This window comes from Mus musculus, chromosome 2, assembly GCF_000001635.26.
Source record: "Mus musculus strain C57BL/6J chromosome 2, GRCm38.p6 C57BL/6J".
NCBI classification, from domain to species: Eukaryota; Metazoa; Chordata; class Mammalia; order Rodentia; family Muridae; genus Mus; species Mus musculus.
In genome coordinates this window covers 90,822,110-90,837,939 of record NC_000068.7, presented here as the reverse complement: position 1 = coordinate 90,837,939, position 15,830 = coordinate 90,822,110, and the positions used below count along the sequence as shown (strand labels likewise).

At 42.9% G+C, this 15,830-nt stretch overlaps 1 protein-coding gene across 6 annotated transcripts in view; it reads right to left on the bottom strand.

Annotated features, from left to right (window-relative positions):
* Nucleotides 1–3,502: 3,502 nt before the first annotated feature.
* The window catches only part of Agbl2 (ATP/GTP binding protein-like 2), a 51,753-nt gene continuing 39,425 nt past the window's right edge, over nt 3,503–15,830 (bottom strand). For 2 of the 6 annotated variants that reach the window (XR_866286.1, XR_866284.2), the window contains exons 19-20: nt 9,452–9,830; nt 8,659–9,132 (exon numbers count right to left, since the gene is read on the bottom strand). The gene's annotated coding sequence lies outside the window, so the exon portion shown is untranslated. Of the gene's footprint in view, nt 3,953–4,376; nt 4,472–6,404; nt 6,546–8,658; nt 9,831–15,830 lie in introns of those variants that run through there. The other 4 variants (NR_151502.1, XR_866285.3, XR_001782954.2 and 1 more) reach the window with 4 other exon arrangements.

Genomic DNA, 15,830 nt, shown 5'->3' with positions numbered 1-15,830 from the left:
CTTTTACAATGTGTTGTGGCCGCTGATATGCTGAGGAATGTTTATTTCCAGATTCAGGCATAGTGGCACGTGCCTATAATCCTGACCGTGTTGGAGGTATAAGCAGGAGGATCATGGGAAGTTTGGGGCCAACCTGGGCTGAATAGTGAGTTCTAGACCAGCCAGGATTAGATAGTGAGATTCTGTCTCAAATGATGAAAAAAACCAAAATACATTTATTTTCAAATTTCTCAAATGGGCTGTGTTTTCCCCCCTTTTCCTCTGAATAACAGGTTGTTACTTGTCTCAGTCACTGTTCTACTCGTAAGAGGAAAATATTTCATTGGGGGCTTGCTTAGGAGGCAGAGAGAGAGAGAGAGAGAGAGAGAGAGAGAGAGAGAGAGAGAGAGAGAGAGAGCCAGCTTGGACCTAGCTTTTGAAACTTCAAAGCCCAGCTGGAGAGATGGCTCAGAAGTTAAGAGCACTGACTGCCCTTCCAAGGTCCTGAGTTCAATTCCCAGCAACCACATGGTGGCTCACAACCATCTATAATGGGGTCTGATGCCCTCTTCTAGTGTGTCTGAAGATAGCAACAGTGTACTCATATAAATAAAAATAAATAAATCTAAAAAACAAGAAAAGAACAAAAGGAACCTTAAAGCCATCCCCAGTGACATACTTCCTCCTACAAGGCTACACCCACTCCATCAAAGTCACACCTCCTTATCCTTGTAATCCTTTCAAACAGTTCCACTAACTCCTGATTAAGCATTCAAATATATGAGCTTATAGGAGCCATTATTATTCAAAGCACTACATTCCTGTTTGGTAAGTCAAGGCTTCATGAAACTTTCTTTCTTTCTTTCTTTCTTTTTTTTTTTTTTTTTTTTTTTTGAGAGAGGGTTTCTCTTTATAGCCCTGGTTGTTCTGGAACTTACTTTGTAGACCAGGCTGGCCTCGAACTCAGAAATCTGCCTGCCTCTACCTCCCGAGTGCTGGGACTAAAGGTGTGCGCCACCACACCCTGCTTTTCATGAAACTTTCAATATAACTTTCCTATTTTTCTCTTCTCCAGAAGTCTGAGGAGAGGCAAAGGCCTTGGTACCGGTAGGTCTGGGCCACAGAGTTTGTCTTTGGATTCTAGCACTTAGAACTGGAGGAAAGGCAGAAACAACTGCCTCTCAGCATCATCTGTGTTTCTAGCACAGACAGAAGGAGCTCCCATACTGCTGGGGTCTCTTAAATTTGGTTTTGCCAAACATGTTCACAATGCCATCCTGGTTTGTACCTAACTCACTGATGTCTGGCAGTGAACACTGTCTCAGGGGTACTGTTTGGTTTTTACTATTCCCTGGCCAATTCCCAGAAATAGACAGCAATATCTTTTGTTTGTTTGTTTGTTTGTTTTATTTTTCGAGACAGGGTTTCTCTGTATAGCCCTGGTTGTCCTGGAACTCATTTTGTAGCCCAGGCTGGCCTCGAACTCAGAAATCCGCCTGCCTCTGCCTCCTAAGTGTTGGGATTAAAGGCGTGTGCCACCACGCCCGGCTTGCAATATCATTTTTTAAAAATTGGACTTATAGGACTAGAGAGATAGCTCAGTCGTTAAGAGCACTGACTGCTCTTCCAGAGGTTCTGAGTTCAAATCCCAGTGACCATGTGGTGGCTCACAACCATCTGTAATGGGGTCTGATGCCCTCTTCTGGTGTGTCTGAAGAGAGTGATAGTGTACTCACATACATAAAATAAATAAATAAATTGATTAATAAAATTCTTATTGGCTCTTTGTTTTTAACACGGTCTCAAGTAGTTCAGGCTGGCCTCTAACTTACTGTGGAGCTGAGGATGACCTTCAACTTTCCATCTCTTACTTCTACTTCCCAAGTGCTAAGATTCTAGGTGTGCACCTCTATGCCAATTTGGTTTTAGTTATTTTTAAAAATTGGATGCTGAGGGTAGGACCCAGAGCATGTAGAGCCCATTTGTACATCTTTAGCAAGCACTCTACCAGCTGAGTTACATTTCCAGTCTTCAAACTTTCCTAATTGTGTGTGTCATGTGTGCATGTGTGTTTACATGCATGTATGAGTATATGTGTGTGTGTATGTGTTGCTAGAGACATATCTTCTGGTCTCCATCTTGTAAGGAGAACACTCTAACACTGAGCTATATCTCTAGCCCAACCCAATGATTCCTTTGTTTCTGATATTACTTTTATTTTAATTAATAACTAGATCAAACTGGGCATAGTGATTGTTATCATTCTGTCTAAACTCCTCTCCACAGTTACCTGGCAAGCCAGGTAGGCCTGACTCACTATAAAAGGGGTTGCTTGCCCCCACATCCCTCTCTTGATCTTCCCTTCTTGCTCCGGCTCTGTCCCCTCACCCCTTCCCCCCTCTGTCCCCATCCCCTTCCCACTTCTCTCTCCATGTGTTCATGGCCTGCCTCTCCTCCTCTTCTCCTGTACTCCTCTCTCTGCCTTTCTCTGCCTCTACTACCCTCTTAACTCCCCTCCCCATCCCCTGAATAAACTCTAGTCTATACTATACCATGTGACTGGTCCCTCAGGGGGAAGGGATGCCTCGACATGGACCCACTGAAACATCCCCTTTCCCCATACCTCACCACACCTCCATAGAACATAACTGCCCCCTCTCTTTATCTTTATACAAACACATCAGTGATGCACACCTTTGATACCAGCACTTAGTAGCCAGAGGCAGGTGGATCTCTATGAGTTTGAGGATATAGAGAGTTCTAGGACAGCCAGGGCTACATAGAAAGACCTTGCCTGAAAAATAAAGTTAAAAAAAAAAAAAACCAAACTGTTAAGCCTTAACTGACCTGGAATCCACTGCATAGACCATACTTGCCTTGAACTCACCAAGATCAGCCTGCCTTTGCCTCCTAAGTGCTGGAACTAAAGGTCTGCTAAGTTATGCCTGGTGTAAATGGATTTAAATAAATCCTATTTATTATTATAAGAAACGACCAGCCCATCAATAGTTGAGTCAGAGTCCTGTGGGTTTATTTGATCATCTTAGTACAATGGCTGGGGCATTACCCCAGTCTATTTTCCTGTACTGTAGTCTGTCTACTTTCCAGTGGCGCTCCCCCTGTACCTGCTATTTGAGTCTCAGGTTATTTCTGTTCCATCAGTTGGTCCTCAGGAGGTATTTCACTGGCTTCATGCCCCTGGTCCAGTATGTCTGATATGTCCAGTATGACCTCCTGTTCTCTTTATCCTTCTTCTCCTTCTCTCTCCATATGCCTCCTTCTCCTCTCTCCTTCTCTCTTGGGCCCTATCTGCAACCCCTAGTCCAGTAACTGAAAAGTACCTACCTCTATTCTTCCCAGTAATTAGTTATAGCCATTTTTATTTAACCAATAGCTTCAAAAATTTGGGAGCAAGGTTTACACAACAAAGACTGGTGTACCTGGGAATTCACTATTTGGGGCCAATTAGAATTTAGCATTTGACTACAGAGCAACACCAGACCAACCTCTATCAGCCGGGCTTAAATTTTTATTGTTTTATATATTTATTTGTTTGTTAGTTTTTGAGACAGCGTGCTTTAATTACAGGTATGTGCCGTCCCACTGGAAGCAACAATTCCTTCTGTCCTTTCTTCCTTCATTTATCTTTCTTTCATGGTAATGAGAACTTGTTGGGGTGACCTTTCTTTACAATGTTCAAAGGATGTGTCCCTGTATTTTCACTTGTTAGTTATGTACTGGCAGAGAACCTAAGTGTTGACAGAATTTTGGTATTGTCATTTCTGTGGCTCATCCCTGGTTTTCCCTGTGTAGATGCTTGTGCTTCTTCACCTGCCCAAAAGAAGGTCAGGCAACTTTCACTGCCTAAAAACAACCCTCAGACATGAATAGGTGTCGTCTTGCTGCTGGTCGGTTCAGACTGAATATGCTTGTCGCCCAATAAAGAGCTGATGGCCTGGAGCAAGAAGTGGGACTTAAAGGCAGGGAGATGGAGTGAGACACGAAAGAGCAGAACAGAGAAAGAGAACACAGAACTGTAAGCAGGTAGCGAGAACCACATTGGGGTGGGGGCTTGGGGGGAGACAGGATGGAGAAAAAGTTAGGATAGGTTTAAAGGAGCTATCTGAGAGATGGCCCAGCCTAAAGCCAACAGCTTTAAACTATATAGAAGTCTCCAGGTCTTAAACTGCAAGCGGGTCCTTGAAAGCTCTGCAATATCTGGCACATCAATGTAGGACACAAGGTCCAAGGTTAGGGCCCGAGGTGTGCTCCGGACTTGAGACCCAGATATGATGAGAGGACTCAGGCACAGAAGTGGAAGTAGGCGGCCTCCAGCTGCTCTGTGAGTGGTGGGTGGTGGATGGACCTGGTCTCTCACTTCAGAGGGGGCTGCTCACCTTTCCAGAGCTGCAGTGCTCCTCTCTGGAATAAGAAGCCGAGGCCCAGAGCCTGTGCTGATGCCCCCTTCTCTCACCGCGAGCAAAGACAACACCTGAAAATCACAGAATTGATAATGTATGTTTGGAGCTGGGCAATCCCTAGAGGACAGAATTTAGAGAAACTTAAATACAGAAATAAATATTAAAGTTTGGAACTGGTGAAAGAGAAATAGGTAGGAATGTTTTTTAAGCATGCATTAAAAAAAAAAAAAAGGAAAGAAACTGAGTATAAACAGTCATAGAAAGAAAATTTAAGTTTAAATAAGAAAATGAAGTCTCCAAAGGAAAAAGAGAATCAGTGAGATGAGAAGGGAAAGTATCTTCTGTGTTAAAAATAAAACACTGGGGCTGGAGAGATGGCTCAGCGGGTAAGAGCACCAACCGCTCTTCCGAAGGTCCTGAGTTCAAATCCCAGCAACCACATGGTGGCTCACAACCATCTGTAATGAGATCTGACGCCCTCTTCTGGGGTGTCTGAAGACAGCTACAGTGTAATTAGATATAATATCTTTGGGCTGGAGAGCAAGCAATGATGGCTCACAACCATCTGTACAACTACAGTGTACTCATATACATTCAATCAATCAATCAATCAATCAATCAATCAATCAATCTTAAAAAAAAACCACTATGGCAGAGGGCATTTGGAACCTGTTTAGTTTTTTTTAATTATCATCATGGAAATATTTATAATTTGCTAGGTAATGGTTGTCTTTCTATGTCCGGTCTGTGAAAGATCAGAATAAAACAGACTTAGTGGAGGAGAGATCTGAGAGGTAGAATGCTAAATCATAAGCAATAGAACAGAAGTTAGAGGATCTTTTAAATCAAAATAGTCCCTTAGATCCCAAGCTTAATTGTATCTTATTTTACCTTCTATCACTCTCCCACAAGAATTCTTATGCAGAGAGAAGATAATATCTTAGAATAGATATTTTAAACATAAAACTGTAAAAACTAAAAACCTATATAGAAAAGGTTTCTGAATTGATTGTAAAAGCAATATTAAGACTTCATCAATTAGCAGGATCGGACCCAGCAGACGTTATAGTGCCTTATATACTAATGCTGAAATTACTTCTTCATAATGGGTAATCAATCAATGAAGTGTTGGAGAAAATTAATAATAAGGACCATCAAAGCAAGTGATTTCAGTTTATAAAAAGAACTAATTGGATTATTCCTTATATGGTGAGAAGAACACCGATTTCTAAAGCTTTTATACAGATGCCAATAAATGGCAGGTTATAAGTTAGGGAATATGAGCAATTCAAAGCCCATATGCTTCAGTTAAAAAAACAGAACAGGAGCCAGGCATGGTGGTGCATGCCTTTAATCCCAGCACTTGGGAGGCAGAGGCAGGCGGATTTCTGAGTTCGAGGCCAGCCTGGTCTACAAAGTGAGTTCCAGGACAGCCAGGACTATACAGAGAAACCCTGTCTCGACAAATAAAAAAAAAAAAAATCAGAACAGTATGCTATTCTCACGATTCTATTAGATTTCCAGGGTTTCTTAATATAGTCACTGACTCTCAATATGCAGAAAGAGTTGTTTTCCATCTAGAAATTGCTGAACTTATTACAGATGATTCAGAATTAACTTTGTTATTTATGTAACTGCAACAGATAATTCAAAACAGAGATTCTCCATTGTACATAACCCATATTCGATTTCATATGGGTCTGCCAGAACTACTGGCACTAGGAAATGAGAAACTAGACACATTGTTCATAGAAAATATACTAGGAAGCTTCAAATTTTCATACTATGCATTATGTAAATAGTAAAAGTTTAAAAAAAATTCTATAACCTGGTGACAGCGAAGGAAATTATAAGCAATTATTCTATCTGTTCCTTATATAATCAAGCTCAATTGCCTGCCAGAAGTAACCTTAAAAGTACCCAAAGAAATGGAAATTGGTAGATAAATGTGGTTCACTGTGCAGAATTTGAAATATTAATGTACATCATACAGTTGATACTTACTCAGGATTCCAATGGGCTTCTGCTTTGAGTCCTGGAAAGGCTGATTCTGTAATTATATAGTAGAGGTGATGACTCTCTGAGGGGTACTTTACAGACGAAAACTGATAATGCGCCAGCATATGCATCCAGTAAAGTGCAACACTTTAAAAAATATTATAACACAAAGCATGTTACAGGCAGACTTTACAACTGTTCAGGTCAAGAGTTGTGGAAAGGGGCTGGTGAGATGGCTCAGTGGGTAAGAGCACCCGACTGCTCTCCGAAGGTCTAGAGTTCAAATCCCAGCAACCACATGGTGGCTCACAACCATCCCTAATGAGATCTGACACCCTCTTCTGGTGTGTCTGAAGACAGCTACAGTGTACTTACATATAATAATAAATAAATAAAATGATTTAAAAAAAAAGAGTTGTGGAAAGATCTAACCTCACTTTAAAGGAAATGCACATAAAACAGAAGGGAGCTATGAGGTCTCCTAGAGAGAGATTACATAAGGCTTTATTAACTTTACAATTTTGCTTATTGTCAGTGAGACAGTGAACACATCTGCTAAACTTTAGAAAGGACTGCTGAATTCAATCAGCCAGTAGAGTTTAAGGAGGAGTTAATGTCAGAATGATAGTCAAGAAATGTGTTGTGTTGGGGAAGAGGATGTGTTTATATTTCTAGAGGAAGCGGAAGGCTGTGGAGTCCCTCAAAATGAATAAAGTCAGATTTGACCACAGGAGACCTCCTGAAAATCTCGGGTGCTGACATGGAAGAAGAGACTCAGAACAAACAGGTGATACGACTGCTGATCCCCTGCACGGGAGCAGCTCAGGAGACCGCGGAGACATGGATGCCTCTGCAGAAGTCTATGAACTTTTTAGGTTCCCTGGTCCTCGGGGCTGACATTACATGCCATTCTTTCATATGGCATGGTTAGAGATTTATCATACAGGTTGGCTTTGCAGTCCAGACAGACTTATAAAAATTGACAGATAATTTTCTCCGGCTCAGACACAGAGCAGGAAATCTTTTGCTGATTTGTGCACACTGCACACTCCATACATGTGTTAAAGCAGAAATGTCCCTACAATGCTACCTTTAAAAGTTTGTGTGGCCGGGTGGTGGTGGCGCACGCCTTTAGTCCCAGCACTCGGGAGGCAGAGGCAGGTGGATTTCTGAGTTCGAGGCCAGCCTGGTCTACAAAGTGAGTTCCAGGACTGCCAGGGCATAAAAAGAAACCCTGTCTCGAAAAACAAAAAACAAACAAACAAAAAAGTCTGTGTGTTCTTAGAGCAAAAAGACCAGACACCAATGAGGACAAAGCAATCAGCCCCCGGTGATCCAGCCTCACGGACTGCCTCTGCTGCAGTTTCCTCCATGATTGCAGCCAGGACAGCTTCAGAGGCCTCAGCTGGTCCAGCCTCACAGACTGCTCCAGCCAGAACTTCATTTAAGCTCTGCACCGTCCTAGTACCAGATGATCCCATAGAGTCTGGACAGCGAGTTAAACAGCCAGTTCTCCCAGGACTTGGCCAATATCCCAATTTTATTAGGGTCCCCAAAAGATGTTGTTAACCTCAGACAGCAGGAAGCAATTTAGAGACCATGTCACTCTCAGTCCTGAGAGGTGGGTTATGGATGTTTGCTGTCATTTGGGGTGGGGGGGTTGGTTACAAGTTGTTGTTGATCATGATCAGGGAAGAAACAAAGGAAAGGTTAGAGTCAGGGATCACCTCTCTCTTTCTCCTCTCTCGATCTCCTATCTAGTGTTGGGGTGAAAGGGGGCAGGGGAGATAAAGGGATATAAGGAACAAAAGGTTGATCATTGTATCTCCCTTTAGACTAAAGAAGGCAACACGTCTCAAATACTTTAGATTAACATGGATTTTCATGTGATTATAGAAATTTATGGTTATAGTTGTTACAACATACTGTATCTATGATTCAACTCTTGTTTAAGGTATATATGCATATGCAGCTCATTTAAAAATTTGATGTATAGTCCTCATTCTATGACAGCTACTGTTGTAAATTGTTAAGAGTAATTAAGAAATGCAAGTTAGAAATCAGCCACCTGTAGACATTTAAATTTGTAGTCACGTTAGGTGCGAGTTTAGTTATATACAGAAATAAATGTTATTCAGCCCCCTGTATTTGTTTTCAAAGTTATGCAGAAAGAAAATAGCTAGAAACAAGCAACATGGTTCTATTTAGATTACTTTATATAGATAGGTGGTCCTCAAACACTTCAGAGATCTGCAGAATATGGCATTTAAGATGTTTTAATAACAAAAGGCCTTTCATACAGAGAGACACATCAGTTCCTGGCAGCACCCCTAATCTCCCCCAAAGATGATGATGGGCACAGAAGACTCTCCACCTGGCACTTGCTTCAAATGTGGCAAAGCTGGACACTGGGCTGTAAACTGCCCTTTTCTTCGCCTGCTGACAGCACACTGTCCAAACTGGGGACATGCAGGACATGGGGAAGTTGATTGCCCCACTTTGCTGTGACAAGATAAGAGAACCCTTCAAAATTTCTGCTTCACAGAAAAGTCTGTCAAAGCTGGGCCTGGCAGCCGAAGGTAGATGCGCCATTAATACAGGAGCCTTGGGTCCCTGCCAGGAAGCAGTTAGTCGGTGATGTCTCCGTTCTTTAAAGATGCAGAAGCTGCTCGCTTTGCACTTCCTGCTTACACGGGTGAGATTGAAGACTAGGGAGTTCCAGGCTCATATTTTCCTTATAATCAAATTAAAAATAAAAGAAAATCCACAAAGGAGGTATAAAGGTCATAAAGATTAAAGACATAAAAGCTTACATTGTTTATGATCTAACAAAGTGCTTGAGGGTCTAAAAAGAAGTTTTAAGGTTGGTAAATGCAAGTTACCAACTTCTCCTGTATCTTTTCCTAGATGTGAGAGGATAATAAACTTAAATGGTGATAAGAAATCGATTTAGGTACAGAACTTTGGTATCACCAAGATAAGATACCTAGTGGAGTACTTTCTCCAAGGTTGCCAAATACAAATGGACTGGACACTGTGAAGGTAATTCTTACCTGATAGTTGTCAGAATTGTTCTTACTGTATATAGTTCATTGCTGTTAGAGATAAAAGCCATTTCTTGGACTGAAAGAGAGAGATATTGGGGTGACCTTCCTTTACATTGTTTGAAGATGTGTCCCTGTATCTTCAGTTGTTAATTTTGTACTGGCAGATAGCTAAGTGCAGGCAGAATTTTGGTTTTTTCATTTCTGTGACCTTTCACCCATTTTCTATATCCAAATGCTTGTCCTTCCTCATCTGCCCAAAAGATGAAGGTCAGGCAACCCTAAGAGATGGATCGGACGTCGTCTTGGTGTTGAGTAGTTCAGTCTGACATATGGTTGTTGTATATTAAAGGCCAGACGTGGGGCAGGAACTATGGGGTTAGGCCTTCTGGACGGGGCGGTGGAGAGAGACATGAAAGAGAACAGAAGAGACAGAATAGAACTGTAAGCAGGTAGTGAGAACCACGTGGGGAGGTGAGGTAGGTTAAGTTTAGATGAGCTAGCTGTATGAGCTGCCCCAGTATAAGGTCAACAGCTTAAACTATATAAACCACGTGTCTTATTTAAACTGCAAGCAGGTCTGTGAGAGCCCAGAAATAGGAACTGAAACCTGTCTGTCTGTCTGTCTGTCTGTCTAGCTATCTATCTGTCTACCTATCATCTATCTATCTATCTATCTATCTATCTATCTATCTATCTATCTGTCTATCTATCTACCTATCATCTATCTATCTATCTGTCTGTCTATCTATCTATCTACCTATCATCTATCTATCTATCTATCTATCTATCTATCTATCTATCATCTATCTGTTTATTTATATGGTAGGGCATAGAGGCTATCTTTCATGGGTCATTCTTTTATACTACCTGGGGATAGAACTTGTTTGTCAGATTTAAATATGCCCTAACCAATGAGCCATTTTTCTGGCACTCAACCAGTCCTTTTAAGAACAAACTTCCATAAAAGTAGCTGTGACTATTGCTCAGTGGTAGACTGCGTGTCTGCTAAATGTAAAGCCCTAAATTCAATTCCCTGCCCTAGAAGACAATCAGGAAAGGTTGCATCTGTGCTAAGCATGCACAGACTTCCTAGAATCAACATTCCCTGAATACTATAGGATAATACAGTTTCCACATCACTCCCTTGCATCCCATGTTATCAGTCATTTATAGGGGACGAAAGTGTACGGGGGCAAGCACCATACTGTATTACTTGGACTTGTTTTGCTTACTTTTTTAAGATTTATTATTTTATGGATACAAGTATGCTGTCTTCCTTCATGCACCCAAGAAGAGGTCATCAGGTCCTATTACAGATAGTTGTGTCATAGCTAGGAATTGAACTCAGGACCTCTGGGAGAGTAGCCAGTGCTCTTAACCGCTGAGCCATCTCTCCAGCCCCTTACTTGGACTTTTAAAAAGTGTGTTTGTCTGAGACCAGAAAGTGTCAGGTCCTCTGGACCTGGATACAGGCATTTGTGAACTGCCCATGTAGGTGCTGGGAACTAAATCCAAGTCCTCTGTAAGAGCATCAAGTGCTCTTCACCACTGAGACATCTCTTCAGCCCCTTATTTGGTCACATGTGTTTGGTTTTTGTTTTATACGTTGTAATTTGAACACAGGGCAAGCCACATTCTAAACACATGCTCTGGTTGAACTATACCCCAGCCTACAATATTATGTGTGGGTGGAGTATGTATTTGTGTGTGTGAAGAGGTCAACACTGGATATCTTCCTTAGCCACTCACTATTTTAGTTTTCTTTTTTTGTTTTGTTTTGTTTTGTTTTGTTTTGTTTTTTCTTTTTTTTCGAGACAGGGTTTCTCTGTGTAGCCCTGGCTGTCCTGGAACTCACTCTGTAGACCAGACTGGCCTCGAACTCAGAAATCCACCTGCCTCTGCCTCCCAAATGCTGGGATTAAAGATGTGCGCCACCACGCCCAGCTATTTTAGTTTTCTGAGACAGGGTCTCTCACTGAACCTGGAGCTCACTGGTTCAGCCAGACCGTATCTGCCTGTCTCTGGAGCCCTCAGCACGAAGGTCACGGATGTGCACCATGTCATCTGGTTTTTTTTTGGTTTTTCGAGGCAGGGTTTCTCTTTATAGCCCTGGCTGTCCTGGAACTCACTCTGTAGACCAGGCTGGCCTCGAACTCAGAAATCCGCCTGCCTCTGCTTCCTGAGTGCTGGGATTAAAGGCGTGCACCACCAAGCCCGGCGTCATCTACATGAGGGCAGAACATCTGACCCAAGTCCTCATGTGTAACTTCAGTCTTTTCAAGTCCTATTTCTAACGATTGTTCTTAAATGCTTTAACCTCCCTTCTAGCCCACCACCTACTAGAGGTAGTGGGAAAGAAAGGAGACTGGGGTGGAGGGGTGCAGGGAAGTGGGCCTGTTTAGAAAGGTTCTTTGGAACAACTCCCATCTGTGTTGTCTGGAAACCAGCAGTTCAGTTCACAGGTCACCAGCAGCAGCTTGATCCACTCACAAACACTTCATGGGTACACCAGCAGTCCAGTTTGGTAGAGTTGGATTAGCAATGGTCGTGACACAACCTAGCAGAGACAGCCAGCCCGGTTTGAGTCAGCAAGAGGAACCCAGAGAGATTCCTGGAGAAATTTTCTGCTCTGCCTCTCAGGGAAGCGAAGACTCAGGACCCACAAGTGTTGCACAGCTAGTTGTACTAGCATGCCAAGCTCTGTCTCCATCACTCTAAGTCCTATTTATACCATCCAAACATCACGTGTCCTCCATGTGCCTTGCCTCAGCTCCTGCATCCAATCAGCCCGAGTCCAAGTAGTCCCGACAAGCAGAGCTCAACTACGCAATGTAAGGTGGGCCAATGCATATGTGTTATTAGCAAAGAATCCTTCATCACGTGTCTTTTCACGTGCTTGCTTTAGCAGAACGTCCTCTTTTCTGTGTCTGCTTCAGTGAAACGTTCCTTCACAAGTCTGCCTTAGTCTTTCACCTGTGTCCACTTCAGGAAAACACTCCTTCATGTGTTTGCCTTAGCCAAACACCTTCCAACACAACTGACTCTCCAAAGAACCCTTCAGTTTTCACTTCACTCATGCTTTAATGATAATAAGCACTTTACTAAGCCATCTCCCCACTAAAGGACTTGAGCACATTTGGATTCTGCCATTCACAGGGGTTTCTAAAATCAATCACCCATAGGTACTGAGAATGAATGCAGAGAAATCAGGTCACTGGTACTTTCAATTCCAACACATTCTCAAAGTGTGGTTTTTCGCCCCCCTCCATACTTTTTTTTACTTCCAAAGTAAATATCCTGGTCTTATTATCAACTCATCTATTTATTTGTTCAGTTATATAACAATAATCTAGTCATATTGAAGGACCCCCGGAGGGAGACCCTTACTTAAGCCTCGGGAAGGCGCACACCCAGTGAGACGCTGAGACCAAACTTGTTGTAACCACACAAGGTTTTAATGGCACACAAACAACGAAGGAGTGCTCAAACCAGCATACTGGGGTCAAGACTCATGCAGGGGGCAGAGGAGTTCGACCCCAGCCTGAACTTTTTACAGGCTTATAAAGGCAAAAATCATAAACCAAAAGGGAGGAGTAGAAAGAATTGGCGTGGTTACACATGATTGGCTTATTCAAACATCAGCGGGGAGATTATAAGTTAACATGGTAGTATGTGCCAGCTAAGGCGTAGGGAGGCACAAGGGCCTGGGACTTATCGAGGTCAGCAGGACACCTGGTTAATGTATGATTTATGGTGGGCTAGAGGGAGACGCCGCCCGGGAGGTGCTATCCTGCCAGATGGCCATTTAGTTGGCTTTGATGGCCCTGGTCAGTTCCTGCATTCTTTTCTTTATCTTTTATGGCCGGACGTTCCCAGCTACAGGGTGGGTCTGGCTGTGCCTGGACCCGCCTGGGTCTATTATTCATAACATTTAGCCCTGAATTTCTTGAACTTAGATACTACAATACTATAAGACCTAAAATTATAAATTTTTACTCTTCAATATAATTTAATAAAGTAAAATACTTTTTTATTCTGTTTTACTCTAGACAGGTTTCTCTGTGTAGTCTTGGCTTTCCTGGAATGCCCTCTGTAGACCAGGCTGGCCTTGAACTCAGAAATACAACTGCTTCTGCCTCCCAAGTGCTGGGACTAAAGGTGTGAGCCAGCACACCTGGCTAAAATGTTTCTCAACCATTTCACCATCATGAAACACAAACTTAACAAAGAAAGTTTAGAATTTGTCTGAATCTTCCTCCTACTCTGGTCACCCAGCACTGCTGAGGAAGATGGCGTCCTATTGGGGGTAGGAGGCTTGAAGCAAAGTGGGAGATGTGAAAGCTGAGGGTGCTGGAGCACCCGGAAGCAGAGGGTACGTTTCAGAGCAGCAAGCAATGCATCTGTAGTGGCCCGAAGGCGTGTTTTCCTGCAGCCTTCTTGGCAGGATAGGATAGGCACAGAGAAGACAGATGGCTGGGATGGATGGCTGAGCCAAAGTTGGGGAACTACCAGATGGAGGTGGTAGGAAGACAGAGGGCAAGGATGCTGGAGTGCTGGCAAGAGAGTGATTGACGTCAAGGCCATGGAGTTCAGCAGGATGGAGCAGAAAGGGGAGTGACTAGGGCTTGGGCGGGCTTGCTGAAGTGACCTCTGACTGATGGATACAATGCTCTAGGGATAGTCAGTTTGGGTGGTCATGAAGTGAGATAGGTTATGCTAAACCTGGTTGAACGGATCTGTACTCAAAGCAAACAAAGAGACCTGGCTACAACCAAGGACTGAAAAGACTGACCAGGGAAACCTTTGTGGCCTAGGCTGCAGAAGGACACTTTCTATAGCACCCTTGTGCAATATATAACTAACAGCAAAGAGCAGTGATCAAATGAGTGAGGTTTCACTGAGACCAAGGGACTCTCAGCAAAGTTCCACCTGCAGTCTCTTCACTTTAAAGATCTATTTTTTTATTTTCATTTTGTGTCTGTGTGGTTTGCATGTATGTATGTATGTATGTATGTATGTATGTATGTATGTATACATGTGTACAGATCCTAAAGATTTGAAATTACAGCTAATTGTGAGCTACCACATAGGTGCAGGGAATTGAGCCACAGTCCTCTGTGCTCTAATTCACTGAGTCATCTCTCCAGCCCCTGTAGTAACTTCACTTTAAATCTCAGGAAGACAGCCCAACCCAGTGGCACAGACCTGCAATCCCAGAAATCAAGAGATGGAGACAGAAGAATCAGGAGTTCAAGGTCAGCCTAGGCCTTTTTTCAAGCAAATGAACAATAACAAAAGGGAGCCGGAGATATACCTTAGTTGCTGTGGTGGTTTGAATGAGAATGACCTCTGTGGGCTCATAGATTTGAATGTCTGATGGAGAGGGTAATGAAAAAATAGGAGATACGCCTTTGTTGGAGGATGTGTGTCACTTGAGGTGAGCTTTGGGGTTTCAAAATCCCACACCAGGCCCAGTCTTCATTTCTTTCTCCCTCAGGCTTGTGGATTCAATGAAAGCTTTCAACTACTGCACCAGTGTAATGCTTGCCTGCCTGCTGCCATGCTGGTCATAGACTAACCCTCTGAAACTGTAAGCGAGCCCCAAGTAAATCCTTTCTTTTCTTTTATTTATTTATTTATTTATTTATTTATTTATTTATTTATTATATGTAAGTACACTGTAGCTGTCCTCAGACACTCCAGAAGAGGGAGTCAGACCTCGTTAGGGATGGTTGTGAGCCACCATGTGGTTGCTGGGATTTGAACTCCTGACCTTTGGAAGAGCAGTCGGGTGCTCTTACCCACTGAGCCATCTCACCAGCCCCAATCCTTTCTTTTCTAAGCTGCTTTCATCATGGAACAGTAATTAAAACAGTTGAGTAGGTGTCCTTTGCCTAGCATGCATGAGGCCTAAACTCAATCTCTAGCATCAGATAAACCCTGCTTGGTGATACATGCCTATAATCCCAGCAGAAGAGGCAGGAGGGTCAGAAGTTCAAGGATGGAATAGAGAGATGGCTTTGCTGTTGAGTGCTTGCTTTGAGATCATAAGGACCAGAGTTCAGATCCCAGGACCGGCAACAAACCAGATATTCTGTACACACCTGTAATTCCAGACCAGCAAAGGGTAGAGAGATGACATTTGATAGGGCAAGCAGAGAAAATGTGAGCCTCACATTCAAGGAGAAGCCCTTCCTCAAAAGAATAGGTTAGATGCTGGTCATGGCAACGTACCTCTAGCCACAGCTCCTGGAAGCCCTACACTGGCACTCTCTCTGAGTTCAAGGCCAGCTTAGTCTATGTGTGAGTTTCAAGCCAGAGAAGTATATAATGAGATCCTGTCTCCAACAAACAAACAAAAAAGCAAAATAAAACAAACAAAAAC